The 15,151-nt window shown below is 42.5% G+C and overlaps 1 protein-coding gene across 3 annotated transcripts in view; it reads left to right on the top strand.

The window, feature by feature from the left end:
• The first annotated feature begins 8,342 nt into the window (after positions 1-8,342).
• NFYC (nuclear transcription factor Y subunit gamma) overlaps positions 8,343-15,151 on the top strand; it is a 100,534-nt gene continuing 93,725 nt past the window's right edge. For all 3 annotated transcript variants that reach the window (XM_027864534.1, XM_027864531.1, XM_027864528.1), the window contains exon 1: positions 8,343-8,510. The gene's annotated coding sequence lies outside the window, so the exon portion shown is untranslated. The remainder of the gene's footprint in view (positions 8,511-15,151) is intronic.

Raw genomic sequence — 15,151 nt, 5'->3', positions numbered from 1 at the left:
CTCAGAAAGGTTAAGCAATTTGCTCATAGTCATCACCCAGCTGCTCCTCAGTCCAAATCCAAGGTTTTTTTTTTCCTTTTTAAAAACTTGGCTTATTTTTCCTTCCAGTTTTGAAATTGATGCTTTTTAAAAATCATCACAACTATTTATTTATACACTCCCCTCCCTCATCAAATCTTCCTTCATAATAAAGGAAAATAGTTAATCAAAAGTAACCAACAAAATAAATAATATACGGCACATTTTAATCTCTTACCTCTGTGCTGAGAGGAGGAGTATATGTTTTCTGTTCTTTGGAAACAAGGTCATTCGTTGAAATTCATCTGAGTTCAAGTTTTCTTTTACTGTTTTTATTTTTTGTAGTTATTATGTACATTATTTTCTTGTTTCTGATTTCTTCGCTGCATCACTTCACACAAGTCTTCCTATGTTTCTTTGAATTTCTCCTATTTGTTGTTTCTTATAGTGCACTAATATTCTACTATAGTCTAGATGGCAAAAAGTATGTTGGAAAATATGGCTCATATGTAAGGAATGAGAGAGGCCAAATGTAAGAAAACATATGCTTCATACCTATAGATCACAGAAGCTTTCTTTGAGAAAAGAATTAGGAGGTGTTGGAGCTGCAAATTAAATTACAAAAAATGAAACTGATATTTTTAGCATATATAAAATTACTCATAATTGACATGGAGTCATTTCTGAATCAAGTTGTCTATGCCTGATCAGCCCATGGACTTGTTAGGGTAAAGATAAAAACTAATATAAAACTAGGAGAAAAAATAAAAATGAGAAAAATACATAGGAAGGAATTAAAACAATCTGACATACAAACAAGTTACTAATGCCAAAAAATGGGAAATGGATGGAAGGATATCAACACCGATTACAGCAATTTTGGAAACAAATTTAACTGATATACATCAACCATCATGATGAAGAACCCAAACAACTTAAAGGCTGTCTTCCATTGATATCCCAGGCATTGTATTAGTAAAATGCTAGGCATACAAGACTAAAAAGCCCCTGACCTCAAGGAAGGGACTTAATTTCTCCTGGGGCATATAATATATTGGCAGCCAAGGAAATCCAGGAAATATACAAATAGATACACAGTGACGGAAGGGAGCACTAAAATGGGGGAATCAGAAAAGACTTCTTTGAGGAGGTAACATTTTAACAATCTTAAAGGGAGCTAGTGGTTCCAAGAGGCAGAGGAGAGAAGGGAGAATATTCCAGCCATGGGGGCAAGCCTGGACAAAGTCTGGGAGGCAAGAGACCATAGTGTCATGTGTGAATAACAGGAAGCAGGCCGGTTTGATTGGGACCTAAGAGTGTATCAGGAGCAGGGATGTATAATCAGCCTGGAAAGATAAGCTGGACCTGGATTGTGAGGGGCTTAAAATGCTGGAGAAGTTTGTATTTTATCCAAAAGGCAGTGGGAAGTTGCTGAAACTCCTTATCCAGAGTAGTGATATGGGCAAATCTATGCTTTAGAAATATGGATTTGGCAGCTGCAAATACAAAAAGATCAATTAGGAGTCCTCGTGATAGACCAAGCAAGAGCTGATGAGGCCTCACTGAGGGTAGTGGCCATAAGAGTGAGGAGGCAGGGATGGACAGGAGAGATTTTGAGAAGGTAGAATAGAGATTTGCCAATGGCTTGTACACAAGGGGTGAAGAGCAAGAATTTCAAACTTGGGTAACTGGAAGAATGGCAGTATCCTCAACAGAAATAAGGAAATAAAGGAGAAGTTTTAGAGGGTGGAATAATGAGATGTTTTGAACATATCAAGTTTGAGATGCTATGGAATATCCCAGTAGAAATATCAAGCAAGCAACTGGAGATGTGGCACTGGAGCTCAGGAAAGGGACAAGTGTGGGCCACGCAGATTTGGGAGTCTCCTGCATACAGCTGATAGCTGAAACCTGGGAACTTGAGATCAGCAAGAGAGAGAGTATAAAGAAAGAAGAGGGGAAGGACTATGGCAAAACTTCAGGGTACACAGACAGAGCAGAAAGATGGTGAACTTACAAAGGAGACTGAGGATTGGGCTGACCAGTAAGAAGACAGCCATGGTGGAGTAATGTCACAAAAGCCCAGCGAGGAGAAAAGATTCAGGAGGGTGTGCTCTCTGCAAATATTGCAGAAAGGTAAAGAGGTATGAAGACTGAGAATAATAGCAATAGCATTTATAGACTGGGAGGATAAAGTGACACATTGGTTTTATTATACGTAAATGGAAAAACAGGCTCTACATTTTCATGTTAAAGTCCCTTCCATCTACAAGTAGACTGTGAGTTCCTTGAGGGCATGGGCCATCTTTTGCCTTTCTTTGTATCCTCAAGCTTTCTTTGTATCCACAATGCCAGGCACAGAGCAGGTGCTTATTGACTGATTGACAATGTATACAGAAATGCTCGTTTTATTTGGTGTTTGTTAAGTTCAGATTAAAAAAAAAAATTAAAGAGCATTTTCATCCAAGCAGCGGGAACAGAAGCCAGACTGTAAAGGGTTGAGAAGTGTGTGGGAGGTGAGAGAGTGGAATCCATGAGCACAGATGTGTTTTTTTTCCCCCCTAGGAATCTGGTGGTTAAAAAAAATGAGAAACATTGATCAACTGATTGAGGGGATGGTAGGATAAAATTCAGAGGTGTTTTTTTTTTGTTTGTTCATTTGTTTTTAGATATTTGGGCATGTTTGTAGGTGGCAGGGAAGGAGTCAATAAGTAAGATGAAAATCAGAAAATGATTGAAGGGATAAGTTCCTGAAGGATGGAAAGGTGTGGAACCAAAGGCCCAAGTGGAGGGGCTGGAGTTAGCAAGTACAAAGACCATCTCATTTTCTGAGAATGGAAGAAAACAGTAGAGGATGAAGGGACCTAGTCAGCAAATGTTTGATCTCCTTGCCAAGCAGAGAGACACGTCAGCCAAGGCAACAATGGTTGAAAATATAAACTTGTTTATAAAATCTTACTGAGGATAGTGGAAAATTGTGAGTAGCATCATGTCATAAAACAGAAATCTGTGGAAAGATAAAAACTTGAGAAGAAAGCTTATTTAGAGACCTAATTAAGCAGTCATTCCAGGAGTATTTTAAGGATGAAATTGAAGGACAACAACAGAAGAAAAATGGAAAAGATCTGTAAAGGGTTTTTTTTAAGTAGTTGAATTAAACCACATATTTAGAGAAGAGGTCTGTGCTGAAGGCAAGACAATTTTGAGAGTTCTGAGGGGGTCAATTCTCAAGGTATCTGATGGAGAAGATAACCAAGATGTAGAAAAAAAGAAATTATTATTACAAAAAAAGGGAGGCAACTGAGGGAAGATAAGTACTGGCCCATATGCCTACTTTCCCATCTATATGAAATTTTTATGAGAATCCATCCACGCCTTGAAGGCACTGGTATGCTGGTAAATGTTTAACAACTGGGCTTCTGAAAAAAAAAAGTGTACTTATGACACTTTTCAATTTTGCCTGCATTATTAACGTTTTCTCCATCACTCTCTTAAGTCCACAACAAAACAACAAATTGAGTCGTGATTTGTGGCATTTGCTAATTTCCAAGGTATAAATGCTCACACAGGAAATTTAACAATTGGCTCAAAAGTGCTATTAGAATTGGCTCCAGCACAACCCAGATTGAAGGCATCCTTGATGAGGGTGCTTAGAAAAGAAAAGGCAAGCTTTCACAGGTGATAGTCCAAAGTAGGCCATGTCTTTTTTTTAACTATCATGCAATTGATTGAAAGAGGCAGAGAAGACAAGATCTAACCAGAATTCTAAATCAAGAAAAGATGAGCTAGGTGAGGACTGCTAGATGATTCTTTTGGTGAATCTTAGGAACTCTGTACACCCTCTGAAATGAAATCCATTTATAAAAGACTGACCCTTCAGGGCACACAGGAACATATCTAGTGGGATAAAGAATGCCTACTGTCTAGGATATGCAGCTCATCAGCAAATGTCTCTCAGACAGGGAACAATCTCTGGTTCCAGAGTTGAACATGAGAGCAGGCTGAATTTTCTTTGGGAAACAGTTAAGTTCTTTTAATGACTACAAACGTATTCTGGAAACAAAAGTCCATTCTATAATTTAAGCATCAATATTCTTCAAGCGATGCTATATGGTTTCAAATCCTGGGACACTAGTCTCTAAAGAATGGAAAATTAGTATTATGTAAAGGTCAGTGGAGGAGGCAGAGTGGGTATGAATAGGGTGTAGCACATTACAAACAAGGAATTATGGAGAATAAAATCAAAGAAATGTATGACCAGAAAAAAAGGGTCTGGCCACAGAGCAAGAATGAGGGATAACTGATAGACAAACTGTGTGCTCTACTGTTACCAGTCAGTCAGTTAATCAGAATGCATTTATCAAGTGCCTACCACGTGCCACGCACTGCACTAAGTGCTGGGGATGCAGAGAAAGGCAAAAACTCACCCCTGCCCTCGAGGAGCTCACAGGCTAATGGGGGAGACAACATGCAAACAATCATATACAAACAAGATATAGGCAGGATAAACTAGGAAATAATCAATAGAGGGAAGGCACTAGAATTAAGGGGGGATTGGGAAAGGCTTCTTGTAGGTGGAATTTAAGCTGGGACTTGAAGGAGATGAGGAGGAAGAGTGTTTCAGACCTGGGGGACAGCCAGTGAAAATGCTCAGAGCTGAGAGATGGAGTATTTTGTTTGTGGAACAGCCAGGAGGCCAGGGTTACTGGATCAAAAAGTATGTGGGGACTGGGGGCAGTGTAAGGTGTAAGAAGACTAGAAAGTTGTAGTGGGAGAGACTTGTGGCAGGCAGATAGACCAGCAGGTTATTGCAAAAGTCCAGGTATAGGGGCAGCTAGGTAGCATAGTAGATAGAGCACCAGCCCTGGAGTCAGGAGGACCTGAGTTCAAATCCAGTCTCAGACCAGACACTTGACAGTTATTAGCTGTGTGACCCTGGGCAAGTCACTTAACCCCAATTGCCTCGGCCCCCCCCCCCCCCCCCCCGAAAAAGTCCAAGTATAAGGAGATGAGGACCTGTGCTATGCCATGGTGGTGGTAATATTAGAGAAGAGAAGGGGGATGTTGCAAAGGTGAAGTCTACAGGTCTTGGCAAAGGTTTGGATATGGGGGTTGAGAGATAGTGGAAAGTCAAGGATGACACCTAGGTTTTGAGCCTGGGGAACTGGGAGGATGGAGGTGCCTTCAACAGTAGTAGGGAAATTTTAAAGTGGGGAGAGTTCAAAGAGAAAGATAATGAGGATGGCTTTGGACATGTTGAGTTTAAGATATCTACAGGACATCCAGTTCAATATATCTAATAGGCAGTTAGAGATGCAAGACTGGAGGTCAGCAGAGAGGTTAGGGCTGAATAAATAGATTTTAAAATCATCAGCATAGAGATGATAATTGAATTCATAGGAACTGATGAGGTCACTATATGACAGAGGGAAAAGAGGAGATTTTACAGGACAGAGCCCTGCGGAACACCCACAGTTAGCAGGTATGACCTGGATGAAGACAGAACAAAGGAGCCTGAGGAGTGGTCAGATAGGTAGGAGGACAAGGGGAAAGGGATCTATTAAAAACCTAGAAGAGCTAGGTGGCACAGCGGATAGAGTGCTGGGCCTGGAGTCAGCAAGATTCATATTCCCGAGTCAAATCTGGCTTCAGACACTTACTGGCTGTGTGATCCCAGGCAAGTCACTTACCCCTGTTTGCCTCAGTTTCTCATCTATAAAATAAGCTGGAGAAGGAAATGGCCAACCATTCCAGTATCTCTGCCAAGAAAACTTCAAACGAAGTCATGAAGAGTTGGACACAACTGAAGTGACTGAACAACAGCAAAGTAAGGACAGATTATCAAGGAAAAGAGGGTGGTTTACAGTGACCAAGACTGCAGAGAGGTCCCGAAGTGATAATGCCTTTGGACTTGGAAATTAAGACAGCACTGGTAACACTGGTTGGAGAGATTAGTTTTCGTTGAATGATGAGGTTGGAAGTCAGTAAGAGAGTGAGAAGAGATGAAGTGGAGGCCCCTATCATATAAACCCTTCTCAAGTTTGGCCACAAAAGGAGAGATATGGGATGATGGTCAACAGGGACAGATGGGCCAAGTGAAAGCTTTTTGAGCACAGGGAAGATATAGGTATGTTTGTGGACGGAAGGGAAGCGCCAGCATATTTTCAGGAAAAGAATGAAGATAAATGAGAGGTGGGGGATGATATAGGAGAAAATCTACTGGAGGAGATGGGATAGAATGGGATCACTTGCGCATGGAGGAGTTAGCCTTGGCAAGGAGAAAAGCTACCTCTTCATGTGAGACAGGAGTGGAGAACCTAGTGTCAGAAAGCATTGGAGTGATGTGAGAAGAGGGGAGAAAATGGAGCTCTTAGTGCCTCTCTCTCTTTTGTTTTTTTTTCCAGTAAAATATGAGGCAAGGCTCTCATTTGGAAAGGTCAGGGGAGGAGAAACCATGGGAGATTTGAGGAGGAATGTAAAGATTTGGAAGAGCTGCTGTGGTGAGTTAATTAAGGAGGTGTAAAATGGTTGCCTACCAGCAGTGAGGGCCAATTAGTGAACTCAGATAGGTTGCATGAGTCATCCAATGCTGAAGCTTAGCAGGACAAGAGCCATGATATGACAAGACAAGAGACTCAAAAGAAGAGGGCAAGATAGAGTTGAACTGGTTCATCAAGGGTCAAGAAAGGGAAAAGGAGAGAGTGGCTAGTACAGGGAGAGAACTAAGAGTTCAAATGATTGAAAGCAATGATGTAGATGAAGAGCAGGGTATGGTATTGGAAGGCAGGGGGAGAAGTGGAAAGCCAATAGATTGTGATCAGATAAAATAATTTCAGAGTTCACAAACATGGGGGTGGTGCACTTGTGAGTGATCAAGATTTGTGCGTGGGTAGGATCAAGGGTATGACCATCTTTGTATAGGGCTATGGTCAGGTGGAAGAACAGGTCATGGGAAGTGAGTAGGTTGAGAAATTGGGAGGTTTGGGTGCTTGACGAAGTATCACTATGTATGTTAATTTCCCAAGAATGAAGTTAGGAGTTGGGGATCACATACAAAATCCTGTTTGGCATTCAAGACGTTTTATATCTAGGTTTCTCTGTCCTCTCCAACTCCAGCCACTTTCTTAGCCTTCTTATACTTTACTCCCTGCCACACTCTCTTCCATTCAGTGATACTGGCCCTCCTTGCTATTTCATGAACAAGATACAAGGGTTTCTTGACTCCAGACATTTTCTCTGGCTGTTGCCCATTCCTGGAATGCTTTCCCTCAATTTCCACCTACTGACTTCCACAGCTTCTTTCAAATGCCAGCTAAAATCTCATTTTCGACAGGAAGTTTTCCCCAACGTAAATTATTTCCTATTTATCTTGTATATAGCATCTTGGTATGTATTTGTTGTCTTTCCCGTTAGATTGTGAGCTCTTTGAGGGCAGGGAATACTGTTTGCCTCTTTCTATATTTCTAGAGCTTAGAACATAGTGAGCTCTTAATAAATAAACGTTTAGTGATTGATTGATTGGGGAGGAGAGATTGTGATCCAGGTAAAGAACTCACCAAAGAGGTAAAGGTTGGAGGTCTGTAGACAACAGCTATCAGGATTTTCAGTGGTAGTGTGACTTCTGTTGAGTCAATTAAGATTAATCTTAACCTGTTTCTTCATCTGTAAAATAGGATAATTATTATTAATATATTTATATATTCTACTAATATATAATTATTATTAATAGCACCTACCTCACAGGGTTATAATAAGGATCAAATGAGATAACATGGAAGGTGAGGTAAAACTATTAAAATTGTTATTAATTATAAAACAAGCAGGTTGGACAGGACGATCTCCAAACATTTAAGGTACATCCATCTCTTCCAGTTGTAATGGTTTATGATTATAGAACAGCTGTGTGATCCTGGACAGGTCTTCGCTATACTCCAGAGAGGGCATTTCCTCAGATGACCTCAAACCCTTTCAGTTTCAGTGGTTTATGATTTCTAACCAGGTCATTTCCCCAGTCTGGGCCTTAGTTGCCTTCTCAGTAAAAGGTGAGCAGAACGGTTCAAAAGCATCGGATCCCAGTAGAGAAACCAGGAAGAGGCAGAGAACTGTTCACCAAGCCCCGCCCCACAACTTCCCCAGAAAGGGGAGGAGCCACAAAACCCACATCTCGCCCCGCCCGCCCACTGCCCTAGACCTCTGCACTCCTCCCGCATCTCGCGAGACTTGCGACTGCCCGCTTCTGCGCACTACAACCCGCCAGCAACCAAGGCGCCAAAGGAGGGGGGGAGGAGGGGGGAAAAGGGGAAAGTTGGGGGGGGCCGAGGGGGGAGACGGTGCGAACGGCGCGGCCGCCATCTTGTTTGTACCCCCGCTCCGCGCTCTCTCCGTTCTCCGTCACTCATACACACCCCCCCGCCCCCAAGTCGGACTCCTCCACGGCACCGGGACACGGCGGCGGTCCGAGCCCTCTTTCCGAGCAGCCAGCGGCGAGGCGGGTAAGTAAAGGGGGGAGCGGCAGCAGGCGGGCGAACTAGGTGTAAAGGCGGTAAGGGGACAGGCCTGAAAGGGAAGGGAGCCTGCCGCGGGCCCTCTTGGCTCCCTGACTGGGCCTTTCAGTGTTGGGCCGTCCCGTTTCCCCCCCCTCCCCCCCGCCTCGCGGCACTTGGTGGTTCGGTCCGGCCCCGTCCCGCTGCCCCACGCCGCCATGTTGTGTCCTCGCGGGGCGCCGCCGCCTGCGCTCGCGGTGTCCGCGCGCCTTTCGCCGGCCCGCGGGCCCTCTCCCATTGGCGGAGGGGCCGGCGGCGGCGGCGGCGGCGGCGGGGGAAGAAGGGGGGGGCCTCGATCGTGATTGGTCGGCGGGGAGGAGGCCGCGGACCTGGCGCCTTATTGGTCGCGAAGGCTCTGGACTGGAGGGGGAGGGGGCTTTGGGGAAGTGTTGGAGACTCGGGGTTCGAGTTGGCTCTTCCACGCTTCTTGGCTTGGGGCTGACCGAGAGTGGGGAGAGGGATCCCACGGCGCAGGCGCGAGGGAGGCCGTCTGGGGTGTGGGGCTAGAGATGGAAGTCTGGAAGCTTTGTTGGTTCTGGGGCATCAACCCCGGGGGCGCAGGGAAAGGGAAGCTAGTGGTGTGGGGGCGGGGGACACGGGATGATAAGAGCCTGGGGGAGAGGCACCCACAGTAAGAGTGCCAGGCCTGGGGTAGGGAAAGGGGTGCCAGGCTGGAGGGTGTCATACGGGGTGTGTGGTTTGGGCGAGGTACAGTAAGAGAAAGGTGCAAGCCTTGGTTAATGGGAGAGATCTTAGTAATAGGAGGGTACAGTGTCCCGGGTGAGTTGAGTTGTTGGGTTTTCACTAACCCCACGAGTGCCAGTTTTGGAAGTTGGGGTGTGTTTGGTGTTGGCACATGTCTAGGTATAGGGGTACAGTGAGGCAGCTGGTGGGCACCGGATAGAATGCTAGGCCTGGAGTCAGGAAGACCTGAGATCAAATTTTGCTTCAGTTATTGTGTGAGCTTGGGTCCCTTAACCGATGTTTGCTGCAGTTTTCTCATCTTTAAAACGAAGTTGTTGAGATCTTATTTGCAAAGCACTTGGCGCAGTTCCTGGCATATACTAGGAGCTCTATAAATGCTTCTTCCATTCTGCTTCCTCTCACTTGTCTCTCCTACCTGCTAGATCTGAGGGTATGATACAGGGTAAGTGGCATTATGAGGATATGATAAGCCTAGGGCTTGATATGTTTGGTAGGGCAAGTAAGAGGGGTCTCAAAACTTTTGGCATGGTACAGAAGGAGGGGCACTGGGGCTAGGATACACTTAGGTGGTGTTGCTAGGTCTTGGAAAAGAGTGTTAAGCTTAGGGTAGGGAAACAATAAAGAAGAGATATCTTTTTTTTTCAAGACAGGTGCAGAGATACTTGGTCTGGTATGCATGACAGCGAGTGGTACTGGATCTTACAGGAAAAAGAACACCTGCCAGTCTTAAGAGGCACAAGGGAGGGTTTACTTGCCCTGAACATACCTCTGAAGGGCAAGAGGATTCACTTTTGGGGTGTAGCATAGGGAATATGCTATGGGAAGAATGCCTGAGCAGCTTGGTCTGTGGGGAAGGTACACCTTGGAAAGCCATGCCTCTTATCCTGAAATAACTGAAAGACAAAGCCACGCAGAGGATACAGCACCTAGCTCTTTTGTTTTTCTTTTTGACAGTCTTGAGTTTTTTCTTCTTTTTTTAATATAGCCTTAGGAACGAAAATAACCTAACACATAACTTCCTTACATAACAAGGTTTGACAACAGTTTCTGGTTCATATTTCATTATGAAATAGGACTCTACTCTTCTTCCAGTCCAAAGTTTTAAAAAACCATCGAGCAGGGGGGCACATTCCAACTGCACTGAATCATACCAGCTCAGGTTGATTTCGGAGGATTCATCCTAAGCCACCGGGACAGGTCAAAACACATTTGCACCCAACTCTGGAGTTTCCACAGGGACAGCATTTACTAGATGGTGCTTTTTACCTGCAGTATATTTGTCAACATCTGTGCTTTTAGTCCATTTTCAGATGAGGTTTCCATCTTTGTGTTAGTGCCTATGAGTGCATCTGGAGTTTGGGAAAGAAGAGGGGATGGAAACTGGAGCCCCAGTAAGATTTTACAGACCTGAGTCTGTTTCATATTTTGCATGTGGATTTTACTAAAATTCATGTTCAAGTACTCTATATGAATGCATTTTAGAGTTAAATGTAATTATAAATTTGTAAAGTGTTGATTAAGGGCTTTATTGTATACTCTGCTGCTTTTAGGAAGAGAAAGCAGTATTTGCTCACAGTGTCCTAGAGGGTAGGCATGTGTGAAAGCCATAGAAGTATATGATCTTAGTTGATAAGTATTTGGGAAAGGTACACACAAAAGTGTTCTGTGAAGTTGGGGATAGGAAGTAGGAAACTGAGGCATTTGATTGGGGTTCCAAAGAATGGGATGGAGTAGTAAAAGGGGGTATATCCTAGGCATAGATAATAACAAAGATAGGGGATTTGGAAGATATGGAGTTCAGCAATGTGCTGGTAAATGCTTAATAACTGGCTCTACAGAAGAAAAAAAAACCTTATGCTCATTACACACTTTTAAGTTTAATCTGCATTATTAACATTTTCTTCATCACTTTCTTAAGTATAGAAAATCAACAAAATAATAAATTCAAGTCATGATTTATAGCATTTTTAGGTTTCCAAGGTTGTAAGTGCTCACACTGAAAATTTAGTGGTAGTCTCAGGAGTCTGTATGAGCTGGCTCTTAGGGTTTTGTGAGCCAGTCTGAACTGGCTCTAGCACCCTGGGTGTGTTCTAAGGGCAGAGAGTTGATCTAGGCTGCCTGATGGACTGTACTGTGACTTAGTGTCCCAAGAGAGGCCAATTGGGAACACATTTGGGAGGGCCTGGAATCACCAGCAAAGGAATAATAGGAAACATCTCATAGGAAGACAGGGTATAATGAAAAAGCATTTATTTTGAAGTAAAAAGACCCGAGTTCTGGCCCTTATCCACTCACTATGTGATCCTGGGCAAGTAATTTCTGAGTGCAGAAGCTTAAAACTGCTCTGACACTTTGTGGGATACCTTGCATTTGCACAAGCACACAAATGTGGATTAAGGCAGCTAGGTGGTGCAGTGGATAGATTTCAGGTCTTATAGTCAGGGAGACCTGAGTTCAAATATGATCCTAGATGCCCTGTGACTTTGTCAAGTCGCTTAATCTCTGCTTCAGTTTCCTCAGCGGTAAAATGAGGATAATAACACAAGCCTGTCAGTGTTGTTTTGAAGATTAAATGAAATAATAATTGTAAAGCTCTTTTTAAAAAAAATTTTAGTTGTAAAGCTCTTAGCATAGGGCCAGGGATATAGTAAGTGCTGTATAAATGATAGCTATTATTATTTTCATTAAAGGTAGTGTGGCAAAGTGGATAGAGGGCTGGCCTTGCTTTTGGGAAGAAATAGGTTCAAGGATCACCTCTGATGATGGCTGTGTGTTCCTGTACAAGTCACTTAGCCTCTTGTGTACTCCAAACAACTTTGTTAAGATTCTGAATCCTAGACTGTTTTTTTTTTATTACTATTAATTTATTTATTTTTAGTTTTCAACATTGACTTACGTAAGCTTTTTTTTGGGGGGGGTTGAGGCATTTGGAGTCAAGTGATTTGCCCAGAGTCACACAGCTAGTGAGTGTTATGTGTCTGAGGCCGAGTTTGAACTCAGGTCCTCCTGACTCCAGGGCTGGTGCTCCATCCACTACGCCACCTAGCTGCCCCCATAAGCTTTTGAGTTTCAAATTTTTCTCCCCATCCCTCCCTCCCCAAGAGGGTGTGCAATCTGATATAGGCTCTACATATACATTCCTATTAAACATATTTTCACATTAGTGATGTTGTAAGGAAGAATTAGAACCAATAGGAGGAACTACAAGAAAGAAGAAACAAAACAAAAGAAAAAAAAAGAGCAAATAATGTGCTTCCGTCTGCATTCAAACTCCATAGTTCTTTGTCTAGATGTGGATAGCATCTTCCATCATGAGACTTTTGGAGATGCCAGACTGAACTTTGTTGGCAGGAGTTTTCACACTGAAAGCTCCCTACACTAATGAAATGACAGGTCTAAATTTTCTGTCTCCCCCCCCAAAAAAGCATAATCACTGAAGATTTTCTATAAGAGGAGTGACCCAACTAAGTTTGTTAGTAAAGAAGACTTTGTATTGGAAGGGACAGAGCAGCTCTATTGTACAAGTGACTGCTGTTGTGACTGATCCCAGAGGGGGCCATAAAGAGAATCTCTAATGGAGAAATAAGAAATAAATACCAGGAGACAGGTGTAAAATGTGCTGATGAGATGGAATTATTAGGATTTGGGAAAAGTTAGAGAATACCACAGTTTCAGACTTGGGAAGCTTGGAGGCCAGTGGTGATGTCACTTATAAAAATAGTGAATTCAAGAGGAAGACCAGGTTTAGGGAGAAAGAGAATGAACTTGGTTTTCGACATGTTGTTTTGAGTTCTAGGTGAACCTCAGAGGTCATCAAGGCTAAACCCCTCATTTTAAAGATCAGGAAACCCGGTTCAGAAAGGTTAGCCAGGGCCACACAGCTAGTAAGTATCTAAGGCAGGATTAGAACCCAGGTTTTCTGGATACCCAAGTTCATTTGCTCTATTATATCACATCCTCTAGGTAGTAGAAGAGAATTCAGGACTAGGGAAAGATTTGGTAGTTATTTGTAAAGAAGTAAACAGTTCAAGGCATTGGAGGGAAGATTATTAAGGGAGAAAATCGTAGAAAGAGAAGAATACCAATGAAAAACTTGGGGAATATCCCATTTCAAGATCAGGAAGAAGATGAATTAGCTAAAAAGATAATCATTATAAAAGTAGATAGAGAACCAAGAGAGTTTATTATTTCTGAAGTCAGAGGAAAATAACTGGTGGTCATCAATGTCAAGAGATACAGATGTATCACAAAGATGAGGATTGAAAAAAAGCTCTTTGATTTTTGACAGTTTTAGTAAAATTGTGGGTGGAATGGAAGCAAGCAGTTAAGATAGTAAGTGATGAAGTGGATGCATCTGTTGGGTAACTTTTTCAGTAAGTTAGGCAGTGAATGGGAAACATACTGTCACATTTTGGTTGGTTTAGAAGGCCTTTTATAGAGTTGGGGAAATCTCAGTCCTAAAAAAGATATGATACCAGGTTAGATTTGCAAGATTTAGGTAGTAATATTACATCCATGTGTAACATGAAGTTTATAACTAGTTTTATAAGCTAGAAACCTGACCTTGGAGTGGAGAAAATTTGATTTCAGTGCTACCTCAAACACATACTGGCTGTATGATCCTGGGCAAATTACTTTCAGTGCGCCAGGCTGCTAATTTTATAAGACTATAAGTTGCAGAACAGTTACCATCCTCATTTGTAGAGTTTCCTCATTAGGAGTTCCCAAAAGCAACACTTCTGGCTAGACCAAAGGAAGATTGAAGGGTATGCAAATAGTAGCTGAGGATACACGTTTGCCCACTATGGGTAAGATGATAGGATTTGCACACTGAATTTAGCCATTCTCTTTATGAAATCAGTAATATGTTCTTTAAATGTGAAGAATGTTATTATTTCTATCCTAATTCCATATTCTATTAAGTCTAGGGAAGGTTTAAAACAGTCAGTATATGGAAAAAGCACTGGGTTTGGAGTCTGGATTTGCCAGAAATGGCACCATTTCTGCTTCTTGTTACCTGTGTGATGTTGGACAAGTGATTTAATGTGAGTCTCAGTTTCCTTATCTGGATAGTGGAAAAAGTACTAGTCTTGCAGTCAGAAGAACTGATCTTGAGTCCTAGCTTTGTGTCTTACCAACTGTGTAACTGGGAAAGTTTTCAGCTTTCTCTAGGCCTTAAATTTCTCGTTTTTAAAATGTAGTGGAGTGAGGAGTATTGAACTAGATGATTAAAGTCCATTTAAATTTGCCCATTCTTGCTTTGTTCTTATTATATCATAGTAAATGTCTTGACTAAAAGTTAATTAAATTACTGTCTCTTACATAAGCATATAGTATTTATAATAAATAAATAAACTTGAGCATTCAGTGATTTATGTGAGTGTATTTCAGACTTTATGAATGTCTTCCAATGCCTCACCAGGGTCTAGAAGTGACAATGACTTCTTAAAGTTTAGGCCATCAGAGTTGGCTCTGGCATGTCTTTTTTTTTTTTCCCTTAGGCAATTGGGGTTAAGTGACTTGCCCAGGGTCACACAACTAGTAAGTGTCAAGTGTTACATGTCTGAGGCTGCATTTGAACTCAGATCCTCCTGACTTCAGGGCTGGTGCTCTATCCACTGCGCCACCTATCTGTCCCCTTTGGTATGTCTTAACATTTCAGGTATAAGCTTGGAGAAAGCATGTTTCTTGTGTGAAAATCAGCTTAGTTAAGTTTTGAGGGGCTGAGTTATGGGGGGGAGACTTAGAAAATCAGGGTTTGGAGCAAGTTATCCTCTCTAATTCTCATTTCCTCAGCTGTCAGATAGGAGTAATAATCCTTGAGCTGTCCTGCCTCACAGGGTTGTGAGGATCCAATAAGATAATGAATGTCAAGTACATAGTAA

The sequence above is a fragment of the Vombatus ursinus genome, unplaced genomic scaffold (genome assembly GCF_900497805.2).
Source record: "Vombatus ursinus unplaced genomic scaffold, bare-nosed wombat genome assembly UNPS02014775.1, whole genome shotgun sequence".
Taxonomy (NCBI): domain Eukaryota; kingdom Metazoa; phylum Chordata; class Mammalia; order Diprotodontia; family Vombatidae; genus Vombatus; species Vombatus ursinus.
Note: the sequence above shows the minus strand (reverse complement) of the source record. Positions and strands in the feature narration are given on the sequence as shown.